This window comes from Mercenaria mercenaria, chromosome 12 (genome assembly GCF_021730395.1).
Source record: "Mercenaria mercenaria strain notata chromosome 12, MADL_Memer_1, whole genome shotgun sequence".
NCBI lineage: Eukaryota > Metazoa > Mollusca > Bivalvia > Venerida > Veneridae > Mercenaria > Mercenaria mercenaria.
This window is the reverse complement of record NC_069372.1, coordinates 68,145,989-68,158,841: the sequence shown is the minus strand read 5'-3', so window position 1 is coordinate 68,158,841 and position 12,853 is coordinate 68,145,989. Positions and strand designations below refer to the sequence as shown.

General features: G+C 34.2%; 1 long non-coding RNA gene across 1 annotated transcript in view; it reads right to left on the bottom strand.

The window, feature by feature from the left end:
- Window positions 1-6,993: 6,993 nt before the first annotated feature.
- The window catches only part of LOC123533457 (uncharacterized), a 30,670-nt gene continuing 24,810 nt past the window's right edge, over window positions 6,994-12,853 (bottom strand). Inside the window, exons 2-3 of the long non-coding RNA XR_008366542.1 lie at window positions 10,409-10,637; window positions 6,994-8,972 (exon numbers count right to left, since the gene is read on the bottom strand). This is a non-coding gene — a long non-coding RNA (uncharacterized LOC123533457). The remainder of the gene's footprint in view (window positions 8,973-10,408; window positions 10,638-12,853) is intronic.

Genomic DNA, 12,853 nt, shown 5'->3' with positions numbered 1-12,853 from the left:
ACTTGGATATCGCGAGCGCTGCTGAAATTGCTGAAACGTTAACAGCTATTGATCGTGTGATAGGCCGACTTGACATAGATATAGGACAGATAATTGTGTAACTATTCACTTTAAGTACCTTACATTTGTGTTTAGCACAGAGACCGAGACCATGCCCTGAAGTTAGTGTGGAAACATTTTAATCTTCATTTGAACAAGCTTTAAATAAGAATTATGAGTATATGAGCCAGAAGAACAACAGATTTACGGAAAGCCGGCATTAAATTTCTATAAAAATACTTTGTATAATACTAACACTTGTATAGAATCTTTTAAGGATTTCTGGCTGTTTTACTCATAGAAAAATATTTGTATTGTGCTTTATAACATTGTTTAAAACAATTACAAAAGTCCAACAGGAAAAGCCATTATAAAAGAACGCAATCGCTTATACAGCACCATTCTCCAAGGAATTCGGGTACGTATGAATGTAAACACGTGCACACCGATGGTGTACATATATACAGAAAAGAATACAGAGGTAAAATAACAGACAAACACAAACCTACATGCAGAAGGAATGTAGCTCGGTACCGTATTGTAAATGGTAAGTGGCAGACCGACGTAGAGAAGTTAAAACCAATTTAGTGGCATCAAGTCTAATTATTCAATTCTATCATGATCCTAAATTACAAAACAGTGTAATTAAGAATAAAATGCTTTTTGAGCGTTTATATGTGTATAAACACGCGCTAGCGATTCTTGGATGGTTTGCAAGAAGTCCCAAATATGGTTTGTTTTATACCCTATAAACGCACAAAAAATAACATTCAATTCTTATATTTACATTCTTACGGTAGTCTCTTCAAAAATAGGTTCATTTGCTCTCCAGGAGTGTAGGAAGATCAAATTAAATGTCAGGATATCGATCATTCCGACATCCAAAAAGACACGCCTACATTCAGTTGTAATTCGCCGTCCGATAAAAATACAGTCGCTGGTTTTTGTGTAAAATATTGTGAAATCCAATGAAATATCATACAGTCGTGTCAATTCAGTTTTGATTTTTATCGTAAAAAAATTAGATTAAGCTATAGTTCAATGTTCTTTCTTGAAATTTTGGCGTCCATTTTTGAAAGAATTTTTCGAAGACGCCGATTTGTTCATGTTTTTGTGTGAATGACGTCAGATTGCGCATGCAATCTCCTGGAAAGGGCCTTCCTTGATATTATTACAATGTTGTTTATACGAACATACAGTAAAGTGAATGTAAATATATGAAATTATTCCCCGCCAGACAAACCCGTTATGCATGAAACAGTAAACACATGAGCACACTCTAAATCAAAAAATGCCCAAGGCCGTTTTAAGATAATGCTTTTCAATACTATTTTTGAACGATTTCGTGTGTTCGAAACCAAAATGCATTGTTGCTTCATGCAAATCATTCAAGAATCGTATTCGTTTTTGTAACCGATCTTTAAAAACAAAATTATGCGTTATACTATTGAAATAGGGCATTATATACTATTGTTATAAAAGGGTTTGAAACTGAACAAGAAGTGCTATCGTTTTTCGTTTATACAGTATTAAATGACAGGCATATCAACTTTGGAAGTGGCTCACTTTCGCCCCCAAAAAAAGGCTTAAAAGTGAAATTTCTAAGTTATCTTTTATCATTCATAAAGGTGTATGATTTTTATCAAACTTCAAGCAATTTGATAAAAGTATAGTGCTTGACTATAATTATACTTACTGCCGTGCAATATCGCCGTACAATATCCTTTGCATGGAGTGTACAAGGTGCACGTGTATGTGATGATGATATTTCTCTAATAAGTATCTTTATTTTAGAGAAGTTGTACTTGTACACGTTGTTCGTGTAGGTTTTATTCTTTATTCCAGTAAACGTCTAAAGTGTGTTAATATATATTCGAGTTCCGCTTAAGCATGTACTAAGGGGCATGAGCGGCGTTGCGCATTTCATTACCACTCATTTACAAACGCCACCAAAACCAGCCTGCTATTATTTTTCTTTGTTGTGTTATATTCTTCCAAACGATCGTTTTGTAGATTTCATTGAATCAACAAATGAACATGCTGGACATTTTTCAGCACAGATTCATTAAAATGAACGAGAAAGACACACTCACAGTAGATCTATCAATATTATTGATGAATAAAAATGAAAAAATGCTCGTCACGAGCCTCGTGTTTTAATATATTAATCAACACATTTAATAAGACACTCATATAAGATCTTGTGTCATAGATTTCACTAACGTTCGTAAAATTAAGTAGATTCAGACTGTCAACATTTTCCTTTTAGATAATTTACTCAACTGAATATTTATCGAATTAAGTAGAATGCATTTATAGTACTGATACGTCAGCTCATCATCCGCAAGCGGTAAACCTTACAAAATTTGTTATAAGATAGAATAACTCTTTCTTCCTCATGACTATGTAAAAATAAAAGGTGTGTCTATTGTGGATATTGTTTATGTCTTGATTACAGCATATTCACGGCTTTCATAGCGTTATACTGTAGTGTATCATCACATTGACGTCAAAACTACATACACTGGTAACGTTCTTTCGCTACGACGTTCAAATACCTGTTTTATAGATGTATTAGCATTATTTATCTATAAAAATTGTCTAACTTAATGCTTTCAATATCTAGGCCATTGTCTTCATAGAAAACGGTACCAAGCCGTTTGATATTGAACTTGGGTTCTTATTTCCTTAAACTTACCACCATGTTTATATATTATCCTCATCGGTTGCTAGAGTGTATGATTATTTTTAGTGCAGGAGTAAGTAGGAATTAAACAAGCATTTAAAGGAGACATGGCGTGTTCACTAATTACCAGTGGTTCACAGATACCCGAACCCGCTCTATATTGCAACTGAAAGATATCGTTGAAGGTAAGTGATCAGTACAAAATATATCATAAAAATGTGCCCATAGGACATGGATGCATCCACTATGTGAAGCTAGGACACAAAAATGCGAGTCCTACAATACAGATCTCGTATATTGAACTAATATAAATGTTATTGGCTGGCAGACAAAAAGGGCATAACATCTTCGACCTCTAAGTAAGATCTTCAACTTAGAGCTTAAATGTTAGATATGGCACATTGTCTATTTATAATAAATGTTTGTGCCAATGTAGGCCTATAGAAAAGTGTGTAAAAATATGTTTTACCTCAAATTTTCACCTTGACCTATGTGACTTGAAAGCGACATTCGTATTGTCATCTTGACTGTTTGTGCCGAGATATTTTGATATCCATCTATTTATACAAAAGTTAAAGATTAGGCAAGGAAATAATATGTTAAATTAATTGATCCCAAAGTGTGATCTTGGTTTTTAAGGTGGTGGTATGAGTTTTGAATGCGACACATTGTCTTGGTGCCAGATTATTTGAATATCTATGTATGCGTAAAAAAGGAACAGGTCAGGCAGGAAAAACTGCCTAAAACCTCTAAGGGAGACCTTGACCTTGATAGTAATATTATACAAAACACGTTGTAACGATATGGTCATTTTTGCTAAGTTATTTTATAGTGCAACAAAGCCGACAATGTTATAGACCGGAAATGATTTCGTGCACGGACTGACGAATACACGTACACATGGACAAGGGCGACACTACATGTCCCCCATCTGTGATGGTGTGGGGGCATAAAAAACAACAGGGGATAGGGGCCATGCGGCTGACTTAGTATAGCTTGTTCACTGCATGTACTTTATATGTAGTATTAGCTTCCATGTGATTTGTAGAAGGTCGGTACCAACCCTTGACTTAAATAATGTCCTTATAAAAATTAGGGTGTTCCTCCACTATTAAGCTGGAATATCGGCATTTGATCTAACATATGTTATTATCATTTGAAACAACAGACAAAAAAGAAACAGAATCACAATGTGCATTTTTACTTTGCTTTATATTTCATTTAATTTTATAATCATCCCAAGCCAACATCACAATCTTACTGTGATCATTGTAAAAGTGTTCAAAATTCAGTCTGTATTCAAGTGCGTGTCATTATGATGAACATTAAAACTGGTCAGGTAAAAAGGTCTCCCTAAACCTTATTTGAATTCTAAACATTTGCAGCATAAAATGGCTAAAATAGCCATCATTTTTAGCTGTAAAATTTATATGAAACGTTTTAAATACATTGTATATTAGCTCATCGATATAGATGAAAGTTTGCGTCTATTTGCTTTGGTCGTTTAGATTTAAAAAAAATAACTTAAAAACAAATAAACACGTTTGTTCAAAGGCATTCAGTAGTTATGTTACACAAATTGTTGACCGAGAGCTGGACATAATTAAAGGGTTAATCTAATCCTTAGTGCACTCGTACCTAAAATGGTATAACCTATACATGCTACAAAATTTGTCATTTCATCTGTCTAGACGCTGAACTATGAAACAATCTGTAAACAATAAAACTGATATAACATTCATACTGATATAGTATCACCTATACAATGTCAAATATGTATATCTCGTTCTACATGATGATGTAAGCATGTACATATAATATTAGCAGTGTGTCAAAAATCCTAAGATTCTGTTGTCCTTACTTACCCCCTTGACTTATTTGATAATTTGCTTATGGTTGCAAGTTAAGTGAACTGGAAAAAACGCTTACATTTGCATAAATTACAGTAACTGTTTTTAAATGATATTTTTATCTCTAATGCGTCACATTTATGCTTAAATTACAGAATGGGGTCCGGTCCCACTGAAAAGCACAGTAATAGTTTAATCCCGGTCAGCAGCATAACATGACAAAAACATGTGGGTACAGTTTTACTTAATATGATGAATTATAAAATCTTTAAGAAAAACCTTTAGAAGCATAGCAAAATTATAGCATACTCAGTTCATGATGGGTAATGGATTGGGCTACACCCCACACGCCACCTAGCACCGACTTAAGCTGAATTTTAATAAGTATTTAATGGACCAAATGATCCCAAAGAGCCGGAAAATAACAACACACAGCATGACCGTTAAAGGGGATTTTATTTATCATTATTAATTGGCCCGTCGTTTATATGACTGAAAATTTGTTGGAAAAGACGTTAAACCCGAACACACACACATTACTAATTGGAATGACGGTACTTAAGGTACACAAGAAGACGATATCTTTAAGAGCAATTTTTTTCACGTACCCAATAGAAAAAGTGGAAACTCTACTTGACGATAAATTTTAGGACACTGTTTCTTCAGGCACACAACATGACAAAAAAACAGAGGACACTGTTACTTCAGCTATACAGCATGACAAAAACTTCGAGAACGATGGTGCTTCAGTATCAGCATGACGGTAACTTTGAGGACGCTGCATCTTGATAATAGGGACTGATGTGTCGTTAAAGTTACCGTTTGACAAATAAAAAGAAAATGTAAGTGATAAGAGTAGGCCAGCTGCTAGACACCAGAAAAAAAATCCCGTTCTCTCGTTTAAAATCACTATCATATATCTAGTGTGGGCTTTTTGCACCTGACACGTTTTAGAACAAGATAAGTTTTATGATTTAAAGCATCATCTGTATCAAAAGCTCTTAACTGACTTACATTCTTCTGATAGGTCAATACACTTTGATACGCGATATGTAGGTTACCCTTTATCAGCTGAGTTAATGTAGACCTAGGTGAAGAAATAAAGCTACGTTCAGCTCATTAGATTGCAAAATTGAACGTATTATACTTTCGTCGGTTTTGCCTTACGTCAAAGAAAAACTCCACGATGTAAGCAATTATAATAAAAATGGCAACTGCAAGCAGTAGGTCCGAGATTTCGATTTCGGCAAGATAATTTGATCGTAACTTATATGTTTAGATTATTTCTTTTTCACATAATCGTTTATCGTTTCTGTGTCAGTTTGTTAGAGCCAGACATCATGACAATTTACATCTGGAAATAGACGTGTGTGCATGCGCCGAAGTAAACTGTGCTATTCTTAAAGTTGCTTAGTGGACGACAGTATGTGGTTTTGTAGTACTTCCCATCGAAATCTTTGAAATTACACTACTTTTAATGATTCTCACTTATTCAATATTGAAAACAAAATTAATTGACCACGTAATAGTAGATTTTTTTTTCAGTAACTAAATTTAATTCTTTTGTTGAAAGTGGCTATAAGTATTTTGATGTTTCAGCATGTATATCTAACATGCGATAAAATAATATAATTACATTATTTTTGTGTCTTTCAGTGTTGTTATATTTTCTGGTCCATTGGGATCATGGAGTCCGTTTAATACATGTGTAACAGAGTTCCGCTTAAGCCGGTGCTAGTTGCACTTACCAATTACCTCTAATTAACTAAGTAATTCCATTACCTCTCATGAACAGACAGTCAAAAAAAACAAAGAAAAATATCAAACAGGGAATGCCACGCACCAAAAACGCAGCCTCCTCAAAACGAAACCCCCAGCACGCAGACGCGTGCACCACACACACACACACACACACACACACACACACCCCCCCCCCCCCCCACACACACACAAAGCCAACACATAAGGACAAAACGAACAACACACACGCACACAAAGCCAACACATAAGACGAAACGAACAAACAAAGGAACACATTGGGTTACCGCCTTCAAACCGAGTCTGCTTTTATTTTGCTTGGTTGCATTCTATGCTTCCAAAGGATCTTCTTACATATTTTATTTCCACATTGAATTTATTTAACTCTTTCAATAAAATTGATAAAATGCTCATCTTTTTTTATTTTACCCAACTCGTTAAATAAATTCAATAAGAGACATTAATGAAAATGTTTGAAATTACACTACTTTTAATGATTCTCACTTATTCAATATTGAAAACAAAATTAATTGACCACGTAATAGTAGATTTTTTTTCAGTAACTAAATTTAATTCTTTTGTTGAAAGTGGCTATTAGTATTTTGATGTTTCAGCATGTATATCTAACATGCGATAAAATAATATAATTACATTATTTTTGTGTCTTTCAGTGTTGTTATATTTTCTGGTCCATTGGGATCATGGAGTCCGTTTAATACATGTGTAACAGAGTTCCGCTTAAGCCGGTGCTAGTTGCACTTACCAATTACCTCTAATTAACTAAGTAATTCCATTACCTCTCATGAACAGACAGTCAAAAAAACAAAGAAAAATATCAAACAGGGAATGCCACGCACAAAAACGCAGCCTCCTCAAAACGAAACCCCCAGCACGCAGACGCGTGCACCACACACACACACACACACACACACACACACACACAAAGCCAACACATAAGGACAAAACGAACAACACACACGCACACAAAGCCAACACATAAGACGAAACGAACAAACAAAGGAACACAGTGGGGCACCGCCTTCAAACCGAGTCTGCTTTTATTTTGCTTGGTTGCATTCTATGCTTCCAAAGGATCTTCTTACATATTTTATTTCCACATTGAATTTATTTAACTCTTTCAATAAAATTGATAAAATGCTCATCTTTTTTTATTTTACCCAACTCGTTAAATAAATTCAATAAGAGACATTAATGAAAATGTTATTTTAAATGTCAGAAAAAGAACTGGGGCCGTATTCATAAAGCATCTTAAGTATAAGTTTTGACTTAAGTTTAAGATTTTACTTAAGTTTGTGGTGTTTTCAACTTAAGTCTAAGTAAAAACTTAAGTTCTAGTCATAAAACAGCTAAAACTTAAGATACGTAAGAAATGACTTAAGTCAGAAAATAAAATAGCGTGGTGAGTACGATTAAAGTGTTGTTTTCAGATAAAAGCACTTTAAACATAATTGTGCATGTTGTATCTGTCTGAAATTAATGTTGTTTTTTTAATGTTTTCGTCCACAATAAAAAACAAGAATTACTTATTAAGTTGTTTTATGAATAACAAATATACTTAATAAAATAAATTTCTAACCTAAGAAATACTTAAGTAAATAACCAATTTCTTATACTTATACTTAAGATGCTTTATGAATACGGCCCCAGGTCCTATTTCGAAAAAAAAAACAGATAAAGTCCACTTAAAGGCAATGAAATGCTTAACCGATGCTCAAATTTAGAGAGAAAAAAGTTTTATAGATACACGGATAATATACAAACAGTTGGCGATTTAGTGATTATAATTTCACAAAGCGTTAAACTCCACTTTGAAAACTATGACTTTAGTTCAATTTAGGTATCTAAAAGCGTCTCTTTCACACTTTCGATTAAGTAAAAATGACACCTTTTAAAAATTTGTTGCATAAAAAGTGTTTTGAGGAAAAGGCCTTGTAAGAATTTGGTTTTTGTAGAATGTTGTCTTCAAATTGAAATATACCATGGATGTTTCCAAACATCCCACTTTATTGAGGAAGTCCTTGTTGTCTTTGTTTTAATATTTATTGACTAGTACAATCGGATGTCTATCTTAAATTACATGCACAATGGTTAATATATTGCCTAGCAAAAATAGTTTCATCAAAACATAGAGTTAGCAGGGCTTCCAAGAGAAGTATGGCGTTTATCATTAACTATGTGACTCTGTATTGACCAGGGGTTGGATTGTAACCGGGTCCTCAGTATGGCGTCTATTAATAACTATGCGGCTCTGTATTAACCAGGGATTGTAACCGAGTCCTCAGTATGGCGTCTGTAAATTACTATGCGGCTCTGTATTAACCAGGGATTGTATCCGAGTCCTCAGCATGGCGTCTATTATTAACTATGCAGCTCTGTATTAACCAGGGATTGTAACCGAGTCCTCAGTATGGCGTCTATTAATAACTATGCGACTCTGTATTAACCAGGGATTGTAACCGAGTCCTCAGTATGGCGTCTGTAAATTACTATGCGGCTCTGTATTAACCAGGGATTGTATCCGAGTCCTCAGCATGGCGTCTATTATTAACTATGTGGCTCTGCATTGACGAGGGATTGTAACCGAGTCCTCAGCTGCTCGATGAATTCATTCAGGAGTTCTGAAATGAAAATGCATCAAGTACTTTTAGCGGTAAACATAGATAAACGTACATCGTTATTCATATGGGGTTCTGATCTTCTGTATGAATAGGTCTTTATGGCGGCTGAGCGGCTGCGTTCCTGCTTTGTAAGAAATATTCTAACACGATCTGATTCATTTTCATATTAAATAAAGAAGGCTGATAACAGCGAATTATACAACAAATCACTTTCTGACGTCACAATTATTACGTCATAGCGTCAAACGGCATAGCGGCGCGCTGAAAAAGAAACCGATTGAAAACGTGCAAATATTTAATGAATGCCGTCAAGTATGTACTTGAAGGTCATTGGTAACGTGTTAGAATCGAAATATTATTTCTCATTTAGTGATATGCTCTAGAATAAAACCATTGTTTGTCATTCAGATGCGTATTATTATATCACTCGGGCTGCGCCCTTGTGATATAATTCCTTCGCATCTGAACTCACCAATGATTTATTCAAGAGCATATCACTAAATGAGATATATTATTTCTTAAATATATCTCATTTAGTGATTTGTCGCTGAATAAATCATTGTTTGGAGTTCAGTTGCGATGGAATTATATCACGAGGGCGCAGCCTGAGTGATATAATACGCATCTGAACGACAAACAATGATTTTATTCAAGAGCAAATCACTAAATCAGATATATTATTTCGATTCTAACACGTTACCAAGGGTTTTAAAGTATATCCTTGACGGCATTCATTAAATATTTGCCCGTTTTCAGTTGGTTTATTTTCCAGCGCGCTGTTATGCCGTTTGACGCTACATAATAAGACGTAATAATTGTGACGTCAGAAAAATGAATTGTTGTATAATAATTCACTGTTTTCAGCCTTCTTTTTTAATAGGAAAATGAATCGGATCGTGTTACAATTTATGTTCGGTAGCATTCAGCTAGCATGCGTCGTATCGGATTTCCTACCCAGTTGCACAACTTTTCTAAGATAATGTCTTAAGAGATACCATACATGGTGGAAGTTGTCATTTGGCCTTAAGAAAGAAAACTTATTCTGTGAAAATAGTAGAGATACTTACTTAAACAAATAATACGTGTTTCTGAATATTTAGATCTACCTGTCTAACCATAAAAGTCCTTTTTACTGCTGTATGTATGAAATTCTTATAAACGTGTATACACATGTAGTTTAATTTGATTATTTTAAAACTAATATCACATGGTATGTATTTACACTGCACACGAATTCGAATTTGTTTTAACCTTTAGCCTGCTAAAGTGATTCTGCCTTTGCGAGCTGATTTGCACAGTTCGCTTTTCAGTCAGTAAATTTTCAGTGAACACCTTTTTGATAAACAAGTGGTACTGCCCAAATTAAATGATGGACCATCCACTTTGGAAATTTAGCAGGATAAAGGTTAAAGAAAGTAGAATCTGAAAACACTAACCTAATCTTCTTGCATCGCTTTCTGGAAGATATCCTCTAATAAGCAGTTGCTGATAGTAGCGTTCTATTTGTTCTAATTCTCGAATACTGTGTCTGACATCAGCTACCGTGGGGCGTTTTCTTAATTTTATGTTGTCGGCTTTAGCTGGTGATCCTGTTGGCCGTGATGACACATTCGGTATAATTACGAGAAGTATAATTAGCATAGAAGAGATTTTGGCCACACTGAACTGAAATATAAAAACATCACATAATGATATAGGATAGAATACTGATCCTATAGTAAAGGCTCGAACCAGGAAATGCTGTACACATACGCTTTTTAGAAAACTAACAAATGGAAGCAGACAAAACATCCATACTGCGGATTTCCTTACAGTGTTCAATATTTCTGACATCTTGGTAAGATTTATACAGCGGAGTTCTTTACAGTGTTGAATACTTCTGACATCTTGGCGGAATTCTTTACAGTGTTGAATACTTCTGACATCACCGTAACTCAGACAGAAGATACATCGTTTGAACTAACATACAGAACCAAATAAAGTTCTTTACAGTGTTGTATAACAGTCAGACTAATCACTGAGAAACTAGTTCACCAGTCGGACTCCTCAACAAACAAAATGTTAATGGCATTAAGACCATGAATCCTGAATAAAAAGTGCACGAGCAGGAAGATATTGTTTAAATAGAGTTATTAATAATCAGTAAAAAAGTCAATTAATTTCAAGTCAATTTATCATTATGAAATTAGTCTGGTAATTTCTCGAACAGTTTATATACTGTGATTCATTGGCACCTCTCTGAATTTTTAAGCTAAGCGCTCTAATTGTGTTGGTCAGGTCACATTATCAATTAAAAGCACAAACCGTCTATTAGATATTATGTGTAGTTAACTGCATCAAAGTTCAAAGTTTAAAAATAAAATGTATCAGTTTCTGAAAAATACTTGAGCCAAAAAAATGACCCTTAACGAAATGTTTAGAAAAAAAAATGACACAACTCCATTAAACTTTATAGAAGGCTTAGATGACTAGGTGCTTTTCACAACCTGCAAACTATGCACTTTTACCTTAAAGGTATGGAAAAATCAAAATGTATGCAACATTACTACAGACGGTTTTGGGGAAGACATTTACTTGGTCAGTATTCGGTCAAGGACTTTAAATGAATAGTATTTAAAGATCAAATCAAGAGATGCCTTTTGGAGATTGTGACATTTTCTTAAGTGGCATTTAGAGGAAAAAAAGGCGATGTTTTGAAAGAACTAGAAGTCTTAAAACCCGAGGATTTCACAAGCTAGTAGAAAAATCATGATGGAAAGCAAATAATTTGCGAAAACTGATGGTGGGCAGGACTTTTATTTGCTTTTAGTAATCTATATTTCATGTATTCATAAGCTTTATGGTCAGTTCCAAACTTGGTTATGTTAATACTATAAACGATATAAAGATTTGAATATTTTAGTGAATACATTTGAGCAGGTACTTGGTCCAGTTGTGTTTGACACTTTACTACAGAACTTACAAACTACAGAACACAGAGCAGTCGTCATTTCTCCTAGGAAAAAAATGAAACATTAAAAAGCAACTGCTGTCGTAACCATTGTGTATTCAATTGATGAAAATGATCAACTATTCAAAATACTTAGGATTATGAAAGTATCTATTAGTTTTGTACATAGATATCTAGACTCCAGTTTCTGCGTCTGTATATTTTGCAACTGAGACAATCAGAGCCCAAGTATAGCCTTCTTAAAAATAAATTATGTTCAGTTCAGTTATATTATACGGTACGGGTAAGTAGAAATAGTGCCAAAATTAATGTAGTCAGACCCTCTATAAATTTCCAACAACTTCTTATAAACACATCCCCTGATGTATCATCAACAGATCGCACATGTTCATGATTGTACGGATGCTTTAGAAGGCACAGAAATACTTGACAATTCTGCTGTAGTCATATGAGTTCTGTTTCTAGAGTATTTTTGTTCGAATAGATATCGTATTTAAGTATTAACGTTTGGACACCTCATTGAGACTTCTTACATATATACGAATTTATAGATTTGCAAGAGGTCCAAGTGTGGTTTATACCTGTATAAACGACCTTCTAAAATTAACGTTTAAAAATAGCTTGCTGCAAAATAAACTGTTTTCTTTCCATGAGTATCTGAAAATTAAAATAAATGTTAAGCTATTGATCCTTACAACATCTAGACAGAACGGCCAAAATATCCCGCCAACGATAGATTGTTATTTGCCCTCTTGATTTTGATTTAAAATATCCCTAAATCCTAGCCGTCAACTTTGAACGTTACCGTTGCCTAAAAGTAAATGTTCTTTTGAAGTTTTGGTTGCCGGTTTTTGAACGCCCTTGATATTATTGCGGAATGTTGTTATATGAAAATTAACGCTTTTTCCATATATACAAATAACGCAGTGAA